The sequence below is a fragment of the Urocitellus parryii genome (genome assembly GCF_045843805.1).
Source record: "Urocitellus parryii isolate mUroPar1 chromosome 10 unlocalized genomic scaffold, mUroPar1.hap1 SUPER_10_unloc_1, whole genome shotgun sequence".
Classification (NCBI taxonomy): Eukaryota; Metazoa; Chordata; class Mammalia; order Rodentia; family Sciuridae; genus Urocitellus; species Urocitellus parryii.
In genome coordinates, this window is record NW_027551754.1 from 493112 (window position 1) to 511540 (window position 18429).

Genomic DNA, 18429 nt, shown 5'->3' on the forward strand with positions numbered 1-18429 from the left:
AAACAAAACTTAAAAACTATAAAAGTAACTTTTTCCTCATCAGTAATTTAAGTATCAATAAGCTATTTTGAAAAGAAACTAATCAAAATACAATATGACTAATAAGATTAAACCTAAAAATATGTTAACTATGTCAGATGTAAATCTACAAAAGATTCTCTTAGGACATAAGGTCACAAAAGGACTAAAAATAAAATGATAAACAATAATCTCAAATATTACATTTGAAATTGCTGATAATATTTATAAGTAAGAGACAAAGTAGAATATTATATAAAAATAAATATGGCAAATCCCTGGAATACAATCATAGTTAATATATTTGTAACTCAAATAATGTTTTTCATATAAGAAAGAAAACACAGACAAAATTCAACATCATTGAAAGCAACAAAGTAATAATAGGAGACATCCATACTCAATTAATTCAAAGAATAAAAAAAAAGTGCATTGCATTATTACCCAGGGAATAAAAAACCTTCAAAAACATTAAAAACCATTTGGGTTTAGAGAGGCAATAATCTCTATAGTCTATGGAATATTATTCCAAAGAGATCAGGTTGAAAGTACAAAACAAATGTTAACAGATATTATAATATTGAATTTGCATTATAACATAACATAATATATGTTGGAAATCAAAAGCAAAAGTTATTTAAAATTTATGAATATGAGTTTAAAGCCAAATTCAGCAATTAAGCAAGGCCTTAAGCAATGTATCTGGACATTGTAACAAAATGAAATATAAAAACAGCTGCCAGCCAGGCATGATAACACACACTTGTAATTCAAGCAGCTTGGGAGTCTGAGACAGCAGGATTGTGATTTCAAATCCAGCCTCATCAAAAGCAAGATGTGAAGCAACTGAAAGAGACCATGTTTCTAAATAAAATACAAAATAGGGTTTGCGATGTAGCTCAGTGAGCAAGTGTCCCTGAGGTCAATCCCCAGTACCCTTCCCAATAAAGGGTTGTATATATATGCCTCAGTGGTTAAACACATCTGCTACAGAAAAAAAAGCCGATAGCACCCAAAGTAATCTATGAACTCCATGTAATACCAATCAAAAAAATTAATATTATTTTTGCATGTACAAAATAAGTTATTTGAACAATTCTATGGAATATCCTGGGTGTATACATAACTACACATATTAAAAGTTTTTTTTTTAAAGAATGCTTCTTATATAAAAATAATAAAAGTTACAATATTCAAAAGATTTATGTTAACTCGAGGTTAAATGAGGAATCCATGAGTAATAAAACTGAAAGTACATCAATTAGCCCTCAACTTGATGGTCAAATCAAAATATATTTACAGATCTATTCTCATTAAAAAAACACTCAAGAGAGACCAATGTGACAAGCCAATCAAATTACATTTCACATGACTACATGAAGGAAATTTGGAATGAACTATTAAAAGTTTTAAAACTTCACAAAGATAAGAAATTATATAATATCTACAATGATCAACTTTTAAGATAGAATATTAAGTGAAATAAAATTCACAAAAACCACATACCAGGTAATTCTACTTATGAGAGATATCTGCTGTGGACAAATATAGAGACCAAAAGGAATGGCATCAGGGATGCAAAGGTGCGACAAAGGAGCACTTGTTCGGAGGAAAAATGAACTTACTTGTTATGTGATACTTACTTTCTAGAAAAAAACTTACAAAACAATTTAAATGAACACTGCTGATCAGTAAATTCAAAATATATAAAAGAGAAAGTTCAGGAAAGTTATACAGTTTTGATCACAATTAAAAATTTGACAAATACATAACAGATAAACAGAATTGTAAACATCTTTATGGTACCTTTAAAATGCTAAAGTCTTACTTCTAGACAAAAGAAAAGATTCATATATAGAGAAATAATAAATATGTCATTAATTCTAGCTACTTGGAAAAAAGGTTGAGGCATAGAAACAGAATTTCAACTTTAGCCACTTAGCAAGAATCTATTTTAAACTAAAAGTCAAGAGGCGGTGATGATGAAGCTCAATATTATAAGAACCTCCAAGTTCAATCTGCAGTATATATATTTATATAGCAAAACTTAGGTACATTGCATGATTAAGCACAAGAACTGAGTATAAACAATCAAGGTAATATATAAAAAGTCATATAATGGGGTTATATTTATACATGTAAGTAAAATCATAGAAAACTTGATTGAAAACTGGCACATGGTTCATGTGCACTTTAACTTCAACTAATGTTTTCCTAATGTGACAAATCATGATAAATTTTATTCAATTATAACATATAGATATAGAAATAAAAACAATATTACTGATGTGAGAAAACCTAGGGAATAACACTGAAGCTCTCTAAAAAGTGAAACTAAAAAAAAAAAAAACCTACAAAAATTAGAGATATGTAACCCACAAGATTATGGATAATTGTATTACAATAGAAATATTTCTTTATACTTTTTTGTAGTTATAGGTGGACAGAATGCATTTATTATATCTAACTATTTTTATGTAGTTCTAAGGATCAAAGACAGTACCTCACATGTGTGAGGAAAGCCCTCTGCCACTAAATTACAGCCCCAGACCTGAAAATTCTTCTTTAAACTACATTGATCAGCTATACTTACATAACCACTAGGAGCAGGTATTGTGAAATACTGCTATTCATTATGTGGAAGATAATTTTCACAGAATATCCAGTATAAGCATTCATATAAAGCTCTGATGAGAAAATTTTGAATGGATAAATATTTAAATTATATTAAAGAAACTCTCCTATAATATTAATGTATTACAATGGTTTTACCTAAAAATACTAGAAATGAGCAAATTTTCTAGGGAGCCCCAAAATACCAATAAATGTCAGGTTATGAATATCCTCACAGGCATTGTGAAATACTTTGTAGTGATTCTGACTGTGGAAATATACAGAGAAGCATTCCTCTGGTGAGCAAACTCCCATGGGTAACAGGCACTCTTCTTCCAACCCTTAGAATGCCCTGCAATTTCCCTAGGAACTAGTAAAATAATAAAATACACATGCAATATCAAGCTGCTATGGCAATTCCCTGCTTGAAAAGGCTCTGCACTAGAGTGTTATCAGCCTCAAACATGATCTCTGGCACACAGCTTCTGAGAATACAGGAACTCTCTTTTAGATAAGCACAATGTCTCACTGAGCCTACACCTATCCACATAACAGTAAGTTTACAAAATGGACTTTCTTGAGAGCTACACAAAACTCCTAACATTGCACATTGCAATTTAGTATATAACTGAGGAATAAGGTGCATAATGTTGCTAAGTTTCTAACCTGCTTAGTAATAAAATGAATAATATGTAATAGTGACGACAATGACCTAAATTAACCTATTCATATGAATAAAGCTTGGCAGCTTGGCCTCTTTACCATTATGACACCTTTCATACCTCTTGTCTCTGTGTCTTTTTTTTTCTAATTTTCCTAAAATGCTTTTTTAATTTGAATGTAGGGAGACCACTGGAGAACAAGAAGGAGCTTAAATAATTGATATGCATGGTAAACACAGAGCATTAAATGCTCTTTAATTATTGCAACAGAAACAAACCTAGACTTCAAAAAATTAATTGTGTCAGATTTTAGCTTATCAATTAACATTTTAAAATGTGAATTACTCTTTGACATTTGAACCACTTCTCTGTATTCTTTGCTTCCTTGATTTCTACCCACTTTGATATATGTCTACTGTCAGTTTTCTTTTCAAATCCCAAGGGTATTTTTTGGGGGGATACAAAGGTGACCAAGGATAACTTACAGACAGAAAGACGTTTTTGATGGAAAATGGAATATGTCACATTTTGTTATATTCTTGGTAACTACAGAAGTCTTTTTAATTTTGTCCTCAGTAGAAGAAAAATGAAGAGAAAACACCCTATAAGATTCTACACAATTATTTTTCCAATCATTTTTTTCAGACAAAAACACTAAAGTACTTTGAAACCATTTTTATTCTCTACATTGTGAGCACTACATAGAAAAGATAAGTTAAACATAAAGAAAAGTCTTTAAAATTTCCTTTTCTACATAAACAAATGCCCAATCTTTGTCCTAAAAACAAGAAACTAAAACTTTTTCATGGAGAATAGAACCTGCAATAAGATACTCTATAAAGTTAAAAAATTAAATACTGGTTTTGAATAAGAAGTTCTGAATGAAATTTAAGCTCACCAATAAAGAGTAGTTTTCTACAGATCTCCAACATCACATCTTCATATAAAGTCTGCTGATAAGGGTCCAGGAAATTTCATTTGTCTTCAGAAAAATCAATGACCAAATCTCTTAATGTCAGTGGCTCCTGAAATAAAAATGAACAAATACATATCACATAAACCATGATTAATGATCTAGTATTTAATTTCATAAAAAATGTATGAGAGTTAAAAGAGGTGGCTTTCACATATGGTAGTGAGATCAACCATTCAATAAGATACTTTTTTGTGGTGCTGAGGGCCTTATGCATAAAAAGCAAGCACTCTAACAACTGAGCTATATCCCCAGCTTCAATAATTCATGATAAGCAGTAAAATTAATGGATAAATTTGGTATAATAAAACCCAGGGAGCAGCATATGTGAAACAAAACATTGAAGCAAAAAAGTGGAAAAAATCCAACATAATTCCAAAGGATAAATAATAGTTGCAATTAGTTATTGAATATTAATAAGAAGTGCAACCAAACAATGAAATGATATTTGAGACATGCATAGAAAAATTAAAAGTAACAACTATTTTCATTTGACAGTGGTCACCTTAGTGCATAGAAGACATAAGAGATCACTAAAAACACAAGAAAACTTTCAACAGTCCACATATTTATTTGAATGGTTATCTCCAAATTTGTATATCTTCTCATTGTTTAAACATACCATAAATCTATATTGTATTTAAAAAATTACTTTTACTTCTGCAGACCACAACATTACAACTCACTTCTAAAACAATAGAATAAAAAATTTTAACTATCAAACTATTACAAAACACTTAGGTACTTGGCATCTTATAAATTATATAAATCTAGAAGATGACAATTGAAAACTTTACATAGAACATAAAAATTGTCAGAGAAAAATGGGACACTATATAGGCCATTTTAGGAAATAACTGGTTGAAAATAGTACCTCCAATTTTTATTCTCTGCTACAGAAGAGCCCCTTGCCCAATATGATTTAGAAGATTCTCACTATTTTAAATATGCTGGTTCAGATACTCCTTCTGAATATTCCCATTGTTTTCCATAAAAAATATTTAATTGAGCCCTTTTACATTCAGGGGTAAAAACAAAATATTTGTTAAAAAAGTGAAGCTTAAGTCTCTCCTTTATTTGAAACCCTTAGAATATAGGGTCATCTCATGTCAGCCCAAACCAACTTACACACATTTTTTTAAAACTCCTAAGTATTCATTGGCTTATGGGTAAAGAATCCTTTATTTTGAATTTTGATTCATTTTTTTTTGGTACTGGGGCATACTACAACTAAAATATATTCTAGTCCTTTTAATTTTTTTGAGACAGTGCCTCACTAAGTTGCTACACTAAGCTTCAACTTTGATATCTCTTCCTCAACCTACAGGTTGTTGTGATTATTGGCATGTCATAATATGCCCAGAAAGATATGAATGTTCTAACCTCCTTTGATCCATTTTCCATTCACCTTATTTATTTGCTATTTCTTCTAAAAAGAAACCTTTGATAGCTTAAGATTTGGGATGCATCCATATCTTATGTTTGATGAATTTGAAGTTTTGAAATGTATATTTTTTAAAAAGCTGCTTATCACTTATCTCTAAATTTTTCCAATCTGACATTTTAGACATTGCTCCACAGCAATGAAAATTATAGCCACAGATACAACTAAGATCTTACTTAACCTTCAATGATGTTCTTTTACAGGCTCAAAAAATTACCTTAGTTTAAGTATAATTTTACTTAAAATTTGCCTTTATCGGGCTGGAGATGTGGCTCAAGCGGTAGCTCGCTCACATGGTATGCGTGCGGCCCGGGTTCGATTCTCAGCACCACATACAAAGATGTTGTGTCCGCCGAAAAAACTAAATAAATAAATAAAATTCTCTCTCTCTCTCTCTCTCTCTCTCTCTCTCTCTCTCTCTCTCTCAAAAAATAATTGTTTAAAAAAATTTGCCTTTATCTTTTGTCTTTGAAAACTTTTGTTTTAATCTTTCAAGTATTAATGATGAATTACATTTTATAGGTAATAGAAATGTTAGACTAAGTGAGACATGCTCAATCCACCGTCCTATTTACTTAAATATTTAGTTACCATCCCAAACTTGAAGCACTACATTATGTCTTCCAATTAGCATACAGTGAGTTTTTCTTTGAAGACGTCTGCACAAACACACTAGTATTTTTTTTTTCTAAATCCTTGCTATAGCTTATTCTCCTTTCAAATTCGGGCACCTTATAATCAATCTTCCCCAGATGAGTAAGAAAAGGAAAGACAAAAATTATATTTGCCTTTCTTTTCAGTTACAAAAGCATGGATCTGAGCAGCAATGTGTTTCTGGGGAGCTGAACCTAATATTTGAGAAAATAATATTAATATTCCAATATTTGAACTGTTTACATGAAACCTATAAAGGATATTTCTGTAATCTCTAGAGTGTCTAGGGTATCCAGCTAGTCCAACAAGGTGCTCTATTCCCTGACCACAAGCTGCTCTGTAGGAAGAAATGATTACACACAGGCTGGTATTCTCTAAGTAATTCAACAAACATGGGATCTGTGGGCACTTTCAGTTAGCTTCATGTAATTTTTACACCATGGCCACTCAAAGACATGGCAGATACTGAAGAGACATCACACTCCAAAGTATTTTTAGGGGGCCCTAAACTTGTTATCTATGCTTATGAAATACAAATAAACAAAAGATTCAAAGATGTTTTTAATTTTAATACTAAAGATTAAACTCAGCAGTGTCTACACACTGAGCAACAGCCCCCTCACCATTTTATTATCAATCTCAATATATGATCCTCTTGCTTCAGCCTACTAAAATGCTGATTATGAACATGCATATTCACATATAGCATTAGGTACAAATACTTTTTAAAGAGTTTTGTGGCGAGCCGTACTTATAGACCGTGGCCGGCTTCCACTGTAGCCTGTGATAAACAACTCCTGATATGGGGAGTTGGCGGGCAATCCCTTATCACCCTATGAGAAAGGTCCACGTGGCAGCTTGGGATTGGGATGCGGGGAGCTTTATTAGGCTGTGCCTGGGTGTGTGGGGTGCGGGAGCTAGCAAATGTTACATGAATCAAGGCCTGAATAAACTGCTGAAAGAAGAATCCTGAGTCGTGTCCTCCTTTGCCGGCTGGGGGTCTCGACAGAGTTTCATGTTATTACCACATGTTCCTCTCATGTGAAAGTTCAACCACACACATGAACACACACTCACTCACTTTTAAAAATTTTATCCAAAATTAAGAGGAAAAGATGAATTATAACTATGTGCTTTTGATATGTTCCAGGGAACCATACTTCATAATATAGTGAATTAGCTGAGAAAAGATGACATTTAGGAAAATCATGCTAAAACACATTTGGAAAATGCACTTAAAAAAGTGGGTGCCACCTGGTAAGTTAAGAGAAACTGAAAACTCCTTGGACAATAGCTCCTCCCAAATATGAATTATTTACATGAGTCAAAATTCTCATGTCCTAATCCTGTCTTTAACATCCACTCTGAAGGGGTACAGGCAAGAAAATACAGAGTTACTTTCAGGCCAGGCAGAGGTCACCAATCTGAAACAGGACAAAAAGTAGAATTCTGACTGTCAACACCATTCTTTGGGACAGAGGTGGCAGTATATTGAGCTTCATCAAATTTAGAGTAGGGTTAACAGATTACAAAGGTGACCTCAGGAAAGCCTAGGTTCTCACAATTAGTTCTGTCTACTTTTACTCAGCCCCTTTCTTCTGTTTTATAATGTCCAGCCCTGCAGACTTATCATTTTTAAAAATACTCTAGGGCCTTTGGTGGTGGCTCAGTGGTAGACTGCTCACCTAGCATGCATGAAGCACTGGGTTTGATCCATGGCACCACATAAAAACAAACTAATGTATCCACCTAAAACTAAAGATACATAAATAAATAAATATTTTTTAAAAAAATAAAAATAAAAAATACTCTACACCCCAAGAGTCAGAGAGAAATGGCCTGTGACAGAGCCACCCAGGCATCACAAAACCTGGAGATAGATTAAGAGATTTGTTGGAGAGAGATTAATTGTCCCCCAGATTTTGAAGCCTACCCTCTATTCTTTGGTTGTTGCTCTGACTCAATAATTATCACCCCAATCACTTCTGATTGAATAATTTTCACCTGAATAGAAAAAAATATCAACATCAGACCCCTCTGCCTATGAGTGTCAGGTGAAACAATTTCAACTAAAGATGTAGGACACAAAAATAACAAAATATTAATTATATTCCTTCTCAGACAGAGGCTTTTATGTGCAAGAAGACCTGGCCATACAATGGGACATAATTATTTAATGTTGAATATAATACCAATTATTAGTGACAATAATGCCAATAACAGATTCACAAATGCAAATAATATAGTGAGAATTACTTTACATTTTTGGGTTTTATAACTTTCATACTCTGGCTAAATGAGGCTTGTTTGTTTGTTTGGTTGGTTCCAGGGCTAGACCCCTAAGATGAATCTCTGAAAATAATCTCCAGTTGTTTTTAATTTTTATTTTTTCCACCAAAATCTCACTAAGTCTTTGAGGCTGACCCTAAGCTTGTGATTAATTTTCTTTAGTTTTCTGAGTCATCAAAATCACAGGTATGCAACAACACACTCAGCTCTTGTTCAGGAATTCTGATGCAGCTAGATTTTAGAAAAAGTAGACAATCTTCTATAGCATCATAGTTGAAAAAAAATGATAAGTATGTGTAACTGAATTTTAGAGGTCATAAGTAAGACAAATAAAATAAATAATTATAATAACATAAATGAATTTCTATAAATTCTTATAATTTACAAGTTATCACAAATAATTGGTACTTTATAATAATTTAAGTTATAAAATAATTTTAAAAATTTATTATATAAATTATGATTATAATTTCTAAAAAAATATTTATATTTTTAACCCAATATATCCATAATTTTATCATTCTAGTGTACAAACAATGAAAATTGTTAGCTAACTACATGCATTTTTCATTAAAATTTTAAACCTCACACTTCTTTCAACTTCTAATACTTCTCAAGGTAGATCAGCCACATTCTAAGAACTCATTATCCACATGTGGCAAATGGCTGCCACATCAAAAGTGTATATCTGAGTGTTGTTGTTCCCTACACTGTAGAAAATTGAATGACTGAAACCCTCCTTTCTTATCAGAGGTGAGAAAACATGTCTTCCTTAACAATATTTCTTCTTTAATACATATATATATATTAAATAAATTAATATATATATATATATATATATATATATATATATTGCCTAAACCTTTAGACCAAATAATATTTTTAGACCCAGGAGGGTGCTACAAGATCAGAGTTGCCTAAAGTAGACCATTTTTCCAAACTGATAATTGTTAAGGTCAATAACTTTGTATTTATTAGATAGCAAACAATGGATGATGCAAATCCATGGGGAAGTGTCCTCATGTTTTCATGTCTGTCTATACCTTGATAGTAAAATTTAATTGTGAACAAAAAGGTTATTTTTCTAAATTTTGCCATTGGGCCTTCATCCTAGTGATCCAGCTATGGTTTTCTGGTTTATCTTTTGTTGTAGAGTATGCTGTGAGTTAAAGTACTAATAACATTTTCATGTCTACATGGATTTTGGCATTACTCAAAATTATTTTATAGATCTTTCAACATTAAATCAAGAAAAATAAATTCAGGGCTTCTTCCATGCCTTAATCTATGAAGTTAACTTTAAATGAGCATGTTTTTAATTCTGGCTTTCTGTTTCTATTAAATGTATTTTAAGCTATCAAGTATTACAAAGCTATTAAGTATTACAAACTACCAGCAAACTTACTAATTCATGATTCAAATGAACAGTTTACGAGTAAGCCAAATTTATAATGGACTTATCTGAGATATTCTGATTTCAGAAAAATTTTACATGTGTATGCTCTGCTATTTGACATGGTTGCCCTGCTCCTGGAAGAGAGATGGCTGTCCACTTTGGTCTTTTCATTCTCATTCATATGGCCTCTTCTCCTTTGTAAGCCTAATATGAGATTCTTCTTCTTAAGATGATGAGGTTTACAAAGACAAGAACTGGAAGAATTCAAGACACTTTAGGTCTAAGCAAAATGCCAGTAAATTTCCATATTTTCTCTCTTCTCCTGGCTGTAATATAATAGCCATTTTTTATTCTCATATTGACAAAGAGATACTGCCTCTTAATAAGGACAGCTATAAAAGAGAATTGCCAAATTGCTGGGATACAGGAAAGAATATGGAACTGGAGATATTTTTGCATTTTTATACTTTTTTTTTCTTTTAGAGAACAACTGTATGTCTATTCTAAATTAATAAAAGTGGGGCTGGGGATGTGGCTCAAGCGGTAGCACGCTCACCTGGCATGCGTGCGGCCTGGGTTCGATTCCCAGCACCACATTAAAAACAAAGATGTTGTGTCCACCAATAACTAAAAAAATAAATAAATAAATATTTAAAAAAATAAATAAATAAAAGTTTACAATACCACAGGTGTTAAGAGGCTATTCAGGTTTTGAACTCAGAATCACAACTGTCTGTTTCAAAAACTCAAAGATTTTCCTAGGCCACAATAATCATGCAACATTTCTAGGGCTCTTGATATTGTTCAATTGATAGAGTGCCTGCCTTGAATGCAAAAGACCCTGGGATAAATTCCCAGCACCATAAAACTTTTCTAGGATTCTAGGAACTGAAGAATTACACCTCTGCTATAGAAGCATATTTTTTAGCTTCATATCCTTTACTATTTTTTTCTATTCAAATACTTTCAAAAACACTCAAGGATATTTTTGTTTAATTTTATTTTTTGTTTTGTTTTGTTTTATATTAATAAGGTATGATTTGTGTAAATCAATGTGGACGATGTTTGAAAATAAAGCTAAATGATTCATTTTTATTTCTCACCATGAGATAATAGTAAAGATGTGCATAACATACAGTATATCTTTAACTTAGTTTATTCTTGTGTGTGTGTGTGTTCATAGTCTATTTATAATTTTGAACCTAGACTAAACCTTGACATTCTTTTTATAAAAGAGTTTCTTAATATGAAAGCAAGAGAACAAGATAGATCTACTGAAAAAATACTTCCTCCACCAGCAGTTTAACTAAACACTTGAAGATTTAAGAAATTAATCCCTTTTTTTTTTCAACATAGTAAATCTCTTCTCTATAAACCCCCACATGAAAGGCTGAAGTGGACAAATCCACACAGCACACAAGAAAACCACACAGTCATAATGCATTTTCAACTGGGAACCAGTGATTTCCAGTTCTGACTTAATTGTACAGTCACCTGAAGGCCTCTTTAATTTCAAAAAGAAAAATAATTGCACTAAAACAATGTAATTCATATCCCTGGAATTCATATCCTTGGAGAAAAACCCAGCCATCAGTGTTTTTGAATGATTGGAAAGAAATTATCATGTGTAGTAAAACTAAAACCACCATTTAAAGATAACATCTTTTAATAAATGAGTTGCAAAGACACATAAGATATGTCCTCATGAATTTAGCCACACAATATTTCAGGTTTTTTGTGGGTTTTGTTTTTAGCTATGAAAAGTATTTGTGATAATCAACTAGGAAATAGAAAAAATCTTATTTTGAATCAAAATTCTGGAGATTCTTGTTGATAAATTATTGTTATTACAGCTTTATGTTTGAGGTGAGTAAGTACATTATGGCAGGAGCACATGGCATAAAATAGCACGAGGTGTCAAAAATTTGTTTCAAGTACATACTCTACTATGAACTAAATAATTCCCAATATGCTTTCTCCGTGTAAAGTTTCCACTAGATAAAACAACCTTAGGAACAGACTTCTGATGTATGGACCATTATGAGGCAGTTATTTAAACCACAGCACCTGTATTGTATTATTGATATCCTTTGCATACACTGATCTTTGATAGTTATTTTTGCCAATTCAATTCAGTTAAAAATTACTGCAAATACACCATGCAAAGGGCACAGTTATAAGTGCCTTGATCATGAACCGCATCATTTTATCAAAGAATTTCATAGGAGATAATTATTAAAGAAAATGTGTTAAGCCATGGGTTGTGCTGCATGCCAGTAATCCTACAATGAAGGTGTCTGGTATGCTGGATTGCAAGTTCATTGACAGGCTTGGTAAAATAGTAAGGTGTCATTAATATATATATAATGTATTGCTTTACCACTGAGATGTATATATACTCTATATATCTCAGTGGTAAGTCAATACTTATTACTATTCCCTGTATTGAGAAAAAAATAAATGAATAAAAAATGTCTACCACATTGTTGCTGAAAACAAACAAACAAACAAATAACAAAAACAACAACAACAACAACAAAAAAAAAAACTTATGTCCAAGTGTTAGAACATGGATAAATGCCTGAGAATAATCAAGTATTAAAATAGAAAATGAACCAATTTGAGATTTATACTGAATTGTAAATTGTTGCTAGTATTCCTGGATACCTAATTATTTCACAAAAATAACTTTTAAAATTTCCATTAAAGTATGATGCACATATAAAAATGCATAAAGCATTTATGTAAAGATTCATAAATTATTTAAAAGTAAACATATTTTTAATCAACCTTGCTCAGGACAGACTAAATCATGTTTCCATTTAGGATCCTAAAAAGCAAAGAGGTTCTTAATAACTACCATGGGAATATTTTATTACACAAATGTAAAATGTATATAAATAAAAGTGAATATTTTACCAGTTACCCTGATTTAATGCCTGCTTATTATATGCCATTTTTAATTTTTCTATGCTTCTACCTATTTCCCAACATAGGCCAGCACCTCTCTTTCTATATTTATTTTTTGGTGAAGTCACATGTACATGTGTTGAATGTCATAGAAATACATTATATAGTTTTAACAAATAGAATAATAAAAAACCTTCACTGCTTTTAAGCACAGAATATTTACAACATCCCCCCCCCCAAAAAAAAAAAACATTTACTTTTACATGGAACTTTTTGTTCCAGAAGGATGTTACTGTAATGCATTATAAAAACTATAATTTTATTTTTCATATCATCATGCAATAAAATTTAAATACAGCTGCTGAACTATTGAGTATCTCTGAGAGTCAATAAGCATTTGTGCACCAGTAAAGTATTCCTTTGTATTGATGACTGCTTTTCTATTTTATGGGCACACAACAAATTGTTCATTTCAACATTCAAGAACATTGGGATATTTCTTATATTGGACCATTATGACTAGTGGGGCAATCAATAATTTTAAGCAAATAATTATTCCACTCAGCTTATTCTTTCCTAGTGTTTCAATGACACTATATTTTATTTTTACTGGTTGCTATGAAAATTATAATTTCTATCTTATCATTTCAACTTAATTTGAGTCAATATTATATCTGTTCACTAAGGACAAACTAAAAACCTTACCACAGACTATTTATTTTTTGAAACATTTGTGCAATTACTATACTTATGTACACATTATACACCCCAAAATACACTGTATAAATTTTATACAAAATAATAATAGATTATTATAAAACAAAGAGAAACATGTATCAATCATAAAGTTGCTAATGTATGCTAGCCATGGTAGTACACACGTATAATTCCAGTGACTTGACAAGATGAGGCAGGAGGATCACAAGGACAAATATTGCATCTGTTACTTAGCAAAGATCTAAGTCACTCAGCAAAACACTGTCTCTAATAAAAATAATAAAAGGGTATGGGAGCTCAGGATGCAACTCAGTGCTTAAGTCTACCTAGGTTCAATCAATGATACCCCAAAAAAAAAAGATTTCTAACATAGAGAGAATGCTTCCTAAAGTCACAATTGCAGCAAGCAGAAGTGAAGAAATTAAAGGAAAAAAAATAAAATACTGAAGAATTTGCTTTACCAAGCTGTTTCTGTTTCTGAAAATATGGTAGGCAGCTTTGAATTATAATTTGCAAATATAGGCACAACCTGGACAACAACTATTTATATTTGATAACTATCACTTTATTATGATTCATTTTGATCACATCATCAATTTAACTTGCAAAAAATCCCTAGATTCTCATTGCTACTAAAGAAGATAATCACAAATATAACAATTTAAAATAATAGAAACTCATTATTTTATAGACATGGATGTTTTTATTATCACAACAGAGGACTAATATCAAAGTATTAGCAAAGCCACACTCTTTCCAGAAACTCTGCAAGAGAATCATTTTAGCTTCTAATGTATATTGGTCTCTTTTATGTGGTTACAGATGTTTGCCTTCTTTTTGTAGTGATGCAGCTTTCAAAAAGAGTAAAGAGAGAGTATATGTGTATATATATATATATATATATATATATATATATATTCATACACACACACACACACACACACACACACACATTTGTAACCACAGAAAAGATACCAATAGCCATTAGAAGCTAAAATGATTCTAGATAGATAGATATAGATGTAGATATAGAGACTGAGAGAGAGAGAACATGGTGCTTTCACAGTAAGTTACAACATTCAAACCTCATAGAATATGAGAACTGTAGCAACATAGAAGGCAGATGCTTCATTGAGCTTATTTTTATTATTGAACAGAGTATTTGAAAAAATCACACAAAAGGAAATTTTATGCACAGTGGATGAAAAAAAGAGAGGGGACACTGAGCCAGGAGAATGTAGCAAAGACAGGCTAATTATTTACAAAAGTGAATGTGATGGGTAAAAATTGTGACATTATACACTGTCTCCAGATGCAGAGCAGAGGACAGAGCCATGTCCAGAGTGCAGGTGTTACTTGTTTTTTCATGGAATCCAGGAAACTCTCTCAATCCCATGGGGCTTTGGATTATTCCAAATAATACTCTATTCATACTTTCTGTGTGTCCTTGATCAACCTCTTACAATAAACATGCATGATACTTATTTGATTACTGGGAAAGGAGAACTACATCAGTGATCTCTGTTACTTAATTTTTAAAACCTTTCCTGTATATTTCCATGAATTTAATATAAATGGCATTTTTTAATATTTTAGAATGAGGAACACTCAGTGATCAAAGCTAAAATATAAAGTGAGAGAAAATACTTGCAAAGTACATATGTAGCAAAAAGATGATATGACAGAATGAAAGTGGTGTTATATTTGTGAGAAAAAAAGACATGCCAAAAGAGTATATTACAGTAAAAACATTTCTAAATTCACTTAATGAAGGAAATATTCAACCGTCACATAAATTTACAAAAAAGAGTATAAATCATACAACTAAGACAAGTTAACACTAAGCAAATTCACTATTGCATACGAATCAGGAAGGAAAACATGAAAGAGAAGGCAAAAAAAATAAGACTGAAATTACAAACATGCTAATTTATTGGAATTGTCAAATCCTTTTTTTGCCATGCAAAAATTTAGATCCTTGTAGAAAATAGGTTTGGTACTGCCTAAATAGGTATACCTTAATGAGTCATCAGTTCTACTCTTCGACACCAAAATATTCTGAATGTTTCAACAGGTAACTGCCACTGCAGTTTTCATCTATGAAAATGGACTGCATCTTCCACAACCTTCTACTCTCCAGATTCCCTAAGTCAGGGCACTGGTTACCAAGATTCCCATTAACTTATGCTCAGTCCCACAACAATATCAGAGTAAAGCATAAGGAATGTGACATAGTTGAGAATCAAGGATCTAAACCTGGACACAATGGAAGAAAAGGAAAACTAGAGAAAGTAGAAGAAAAATTGGTGAAGGAGTAAAAGAATGTATTTGAGGATAAAGAAGAAACTGCTAACTGTGTATTAGATTGAAAAAATGTTCATCCCATGTGGGAGAAGACCAGAAATATTGTGGCAGCATAGTATTTACCCCTGTGACTTCATATTTGAAAATCCTAAAATCTAGAACTTAATGGTGTAACAGTGTAATCAAACAAGTATGCCCCACACCTGGCTTCCTTCTCCTTCCAGAGTTGTCACACTTATTTTCTTATAAGACTTCTAATTTCTTCCTCTCCAGGCACTGCTCATGCAACTTAAATCTGCTGTTGCTTGACTTCTGGACCTGTTCCATTTGAACTCCCTCAGATTGTCTTCAGTAACTGATAGCTAATCATTTATTTTTCTTGAACCCATCCCACTAATCCTTATACTCTAGTAACCCCTCACACCTGAACTCTTAATGTTCCATCCCTGACATTTTGAGCTAACACTCTTTTTTCTAACTCCTTAGTCACCCTCCGATTAACTCCACCAACAAAGCTTTAAGCATAATTGGTGTAAAATATTGTTTCCTGAACAATGAGATACATATTTTAGTCATCTTTTGTATTATTAAATAAATAAATGGTCTCACTCCTGTATATTTATTTGTTTTAAATAATAATACATGGGGGCTGGGGATGTGGCTCAAGCGGTAGCGTGCTCGCCTGGCATGCGTGCGGCCCGGGTTCGATCCTCAGCACCACATACCAACAAAGATGTTGTGTCTGCCGAGAACTAAAAAATAAATATTAAAAATTCTCTCTCTCTCTTTCTCTCTCACTCTCTCTCACTCTCTCTTTAAAAAAAAAAAGAATAATACATGGGACCGGTGACCCACCAGCAGAGTAGGCCCAGCAACCCGCGGAGGGGCAGAGCTTCCCCATGCGCCTGCAAGGTAGGCGGACTTGCAACCCACCGGCAGATCAGGCCCAGAGGCCTGGTGAGGAGCAGAGCCGCCCCCTCCGCCCATGCCTGCAAGGTAGGTGGACCTGCGACCCACCAGCAGAACAGGCCCATCGGTCTGCTGAGGGGCAGAGCCTCCCCCTCCCCCCACACCTGCAAGGTAGGCGGACCTGCGACCCACCGGCAGGTCAGGCCCAGCAACCCGCAGAGTGGCAGAGCTGCCCCACATGCCTACAAGGTAGGCGGACCTGCAACCCACCAGCAGAACAGGCCCAGCTGCCTGCTGAGGGGCAGAGCCGCCCCCTCCCCCCGCGCCTGCAAGGTAGGTGGAACTATGACCACCAACAGAACAGGACCAGTGGCCCACAGAGGGGCAGAGCTGCCAACCACGCCTGCAAGTTAGGCGGACCAGCGACCCAACTTCAGAACAGGCCCAGCAGCCTGCTGAGGAGCAGAGGGAAATATAAAAATATATAGGGGGAAAATTCAATAACACAACAGTTTCACCAAGCAGAAAGAAATGAGAACCATATGAAGAGACAAGGAAAGAAAGGACCACAAGCAATGCAGGTCAACTCAACGAAAGAAGAGGTAATATCTGCAGCATATGGAATTTCAGATAAAGAATTCAGGATATACATGCTTCAGATGATCTGGAGTCTCAAGGAAGACATTAGACAGCAAAATTAGACAAAGAAAGATCACTTCAACAATGAATTACATAAACAAATCCAGGAAGCAAAAGATCAACTATACAGGGAGATAGAGGTTATAAAAAATAAACAAACAGAAATCCTAGAAATGCAGGAAGCAATAAACCAACTTAAAAACTCAATTGAGAATACTACCAACAGAGTAGAACACTTAGAAGATAGAACATCAGACAATGAAGACAAAGTATTTCAGCTTGAAAAGAACATAGACAGCTCAGCAAGACTGTTAAGAAACCATGAGCAGAACATCCAAGAAATATGGGATAACATAAAGAGACCAAACTTAAGAGTCATTGGGATACAGGAAGGTATAGAGGTCCAAACCAAAGGAATGAGCAATCTATTCAGTGAAATAATACAAGAAAACTTCCCAGACTTGAAGAATGAGAAAGAATCCCAAATCCTAGAAGCCTACAGGACGCCGAATGTGCAAAATCATAAGAGATCCACACCTAGACACATTATAATGAAGATGCCCAACATACAGAATAAGGAGAGAATTTTAAAAGCTACAAGAGAAAGGAAGAAGATTACATTTAGGGGTGAACCACTCAGGATAACAGCTGATCTCTAAACACAGACTTTGAAAGCGAGAAGATCCTGGAATAACATATTTCAAACACTGAAAGAAAATGGGTTCCAACCAAGAATTGTGTATCCAGCAAAACTAAGCTTCAGGATGGAAGATGAAATTAAAACCTTCCAAGATAAAAAAAGTTAAAAGAATTTGCAGCTAGAAAACCATCTCTCCAAAAAATCCTCAGCAAAACATTACAGGAAGAGGAAATGGAAAATAACAATGAAAACCAACAGTGT

At 33.2% G+C, this 18429-nt stretch overlaps 1 pseudogene; it reads right to left on the reverse strand.

The window, feature by feature from the left end:
* The window catches only part of LOC113177662 (uncharacterized), a 147047-nt pseudogene extending 130080 nt beyond the window's left edge, over positions 1-16967 (reverse strand).
* Positions 16968-18429: the final 1462 nt, after the last annotated feature.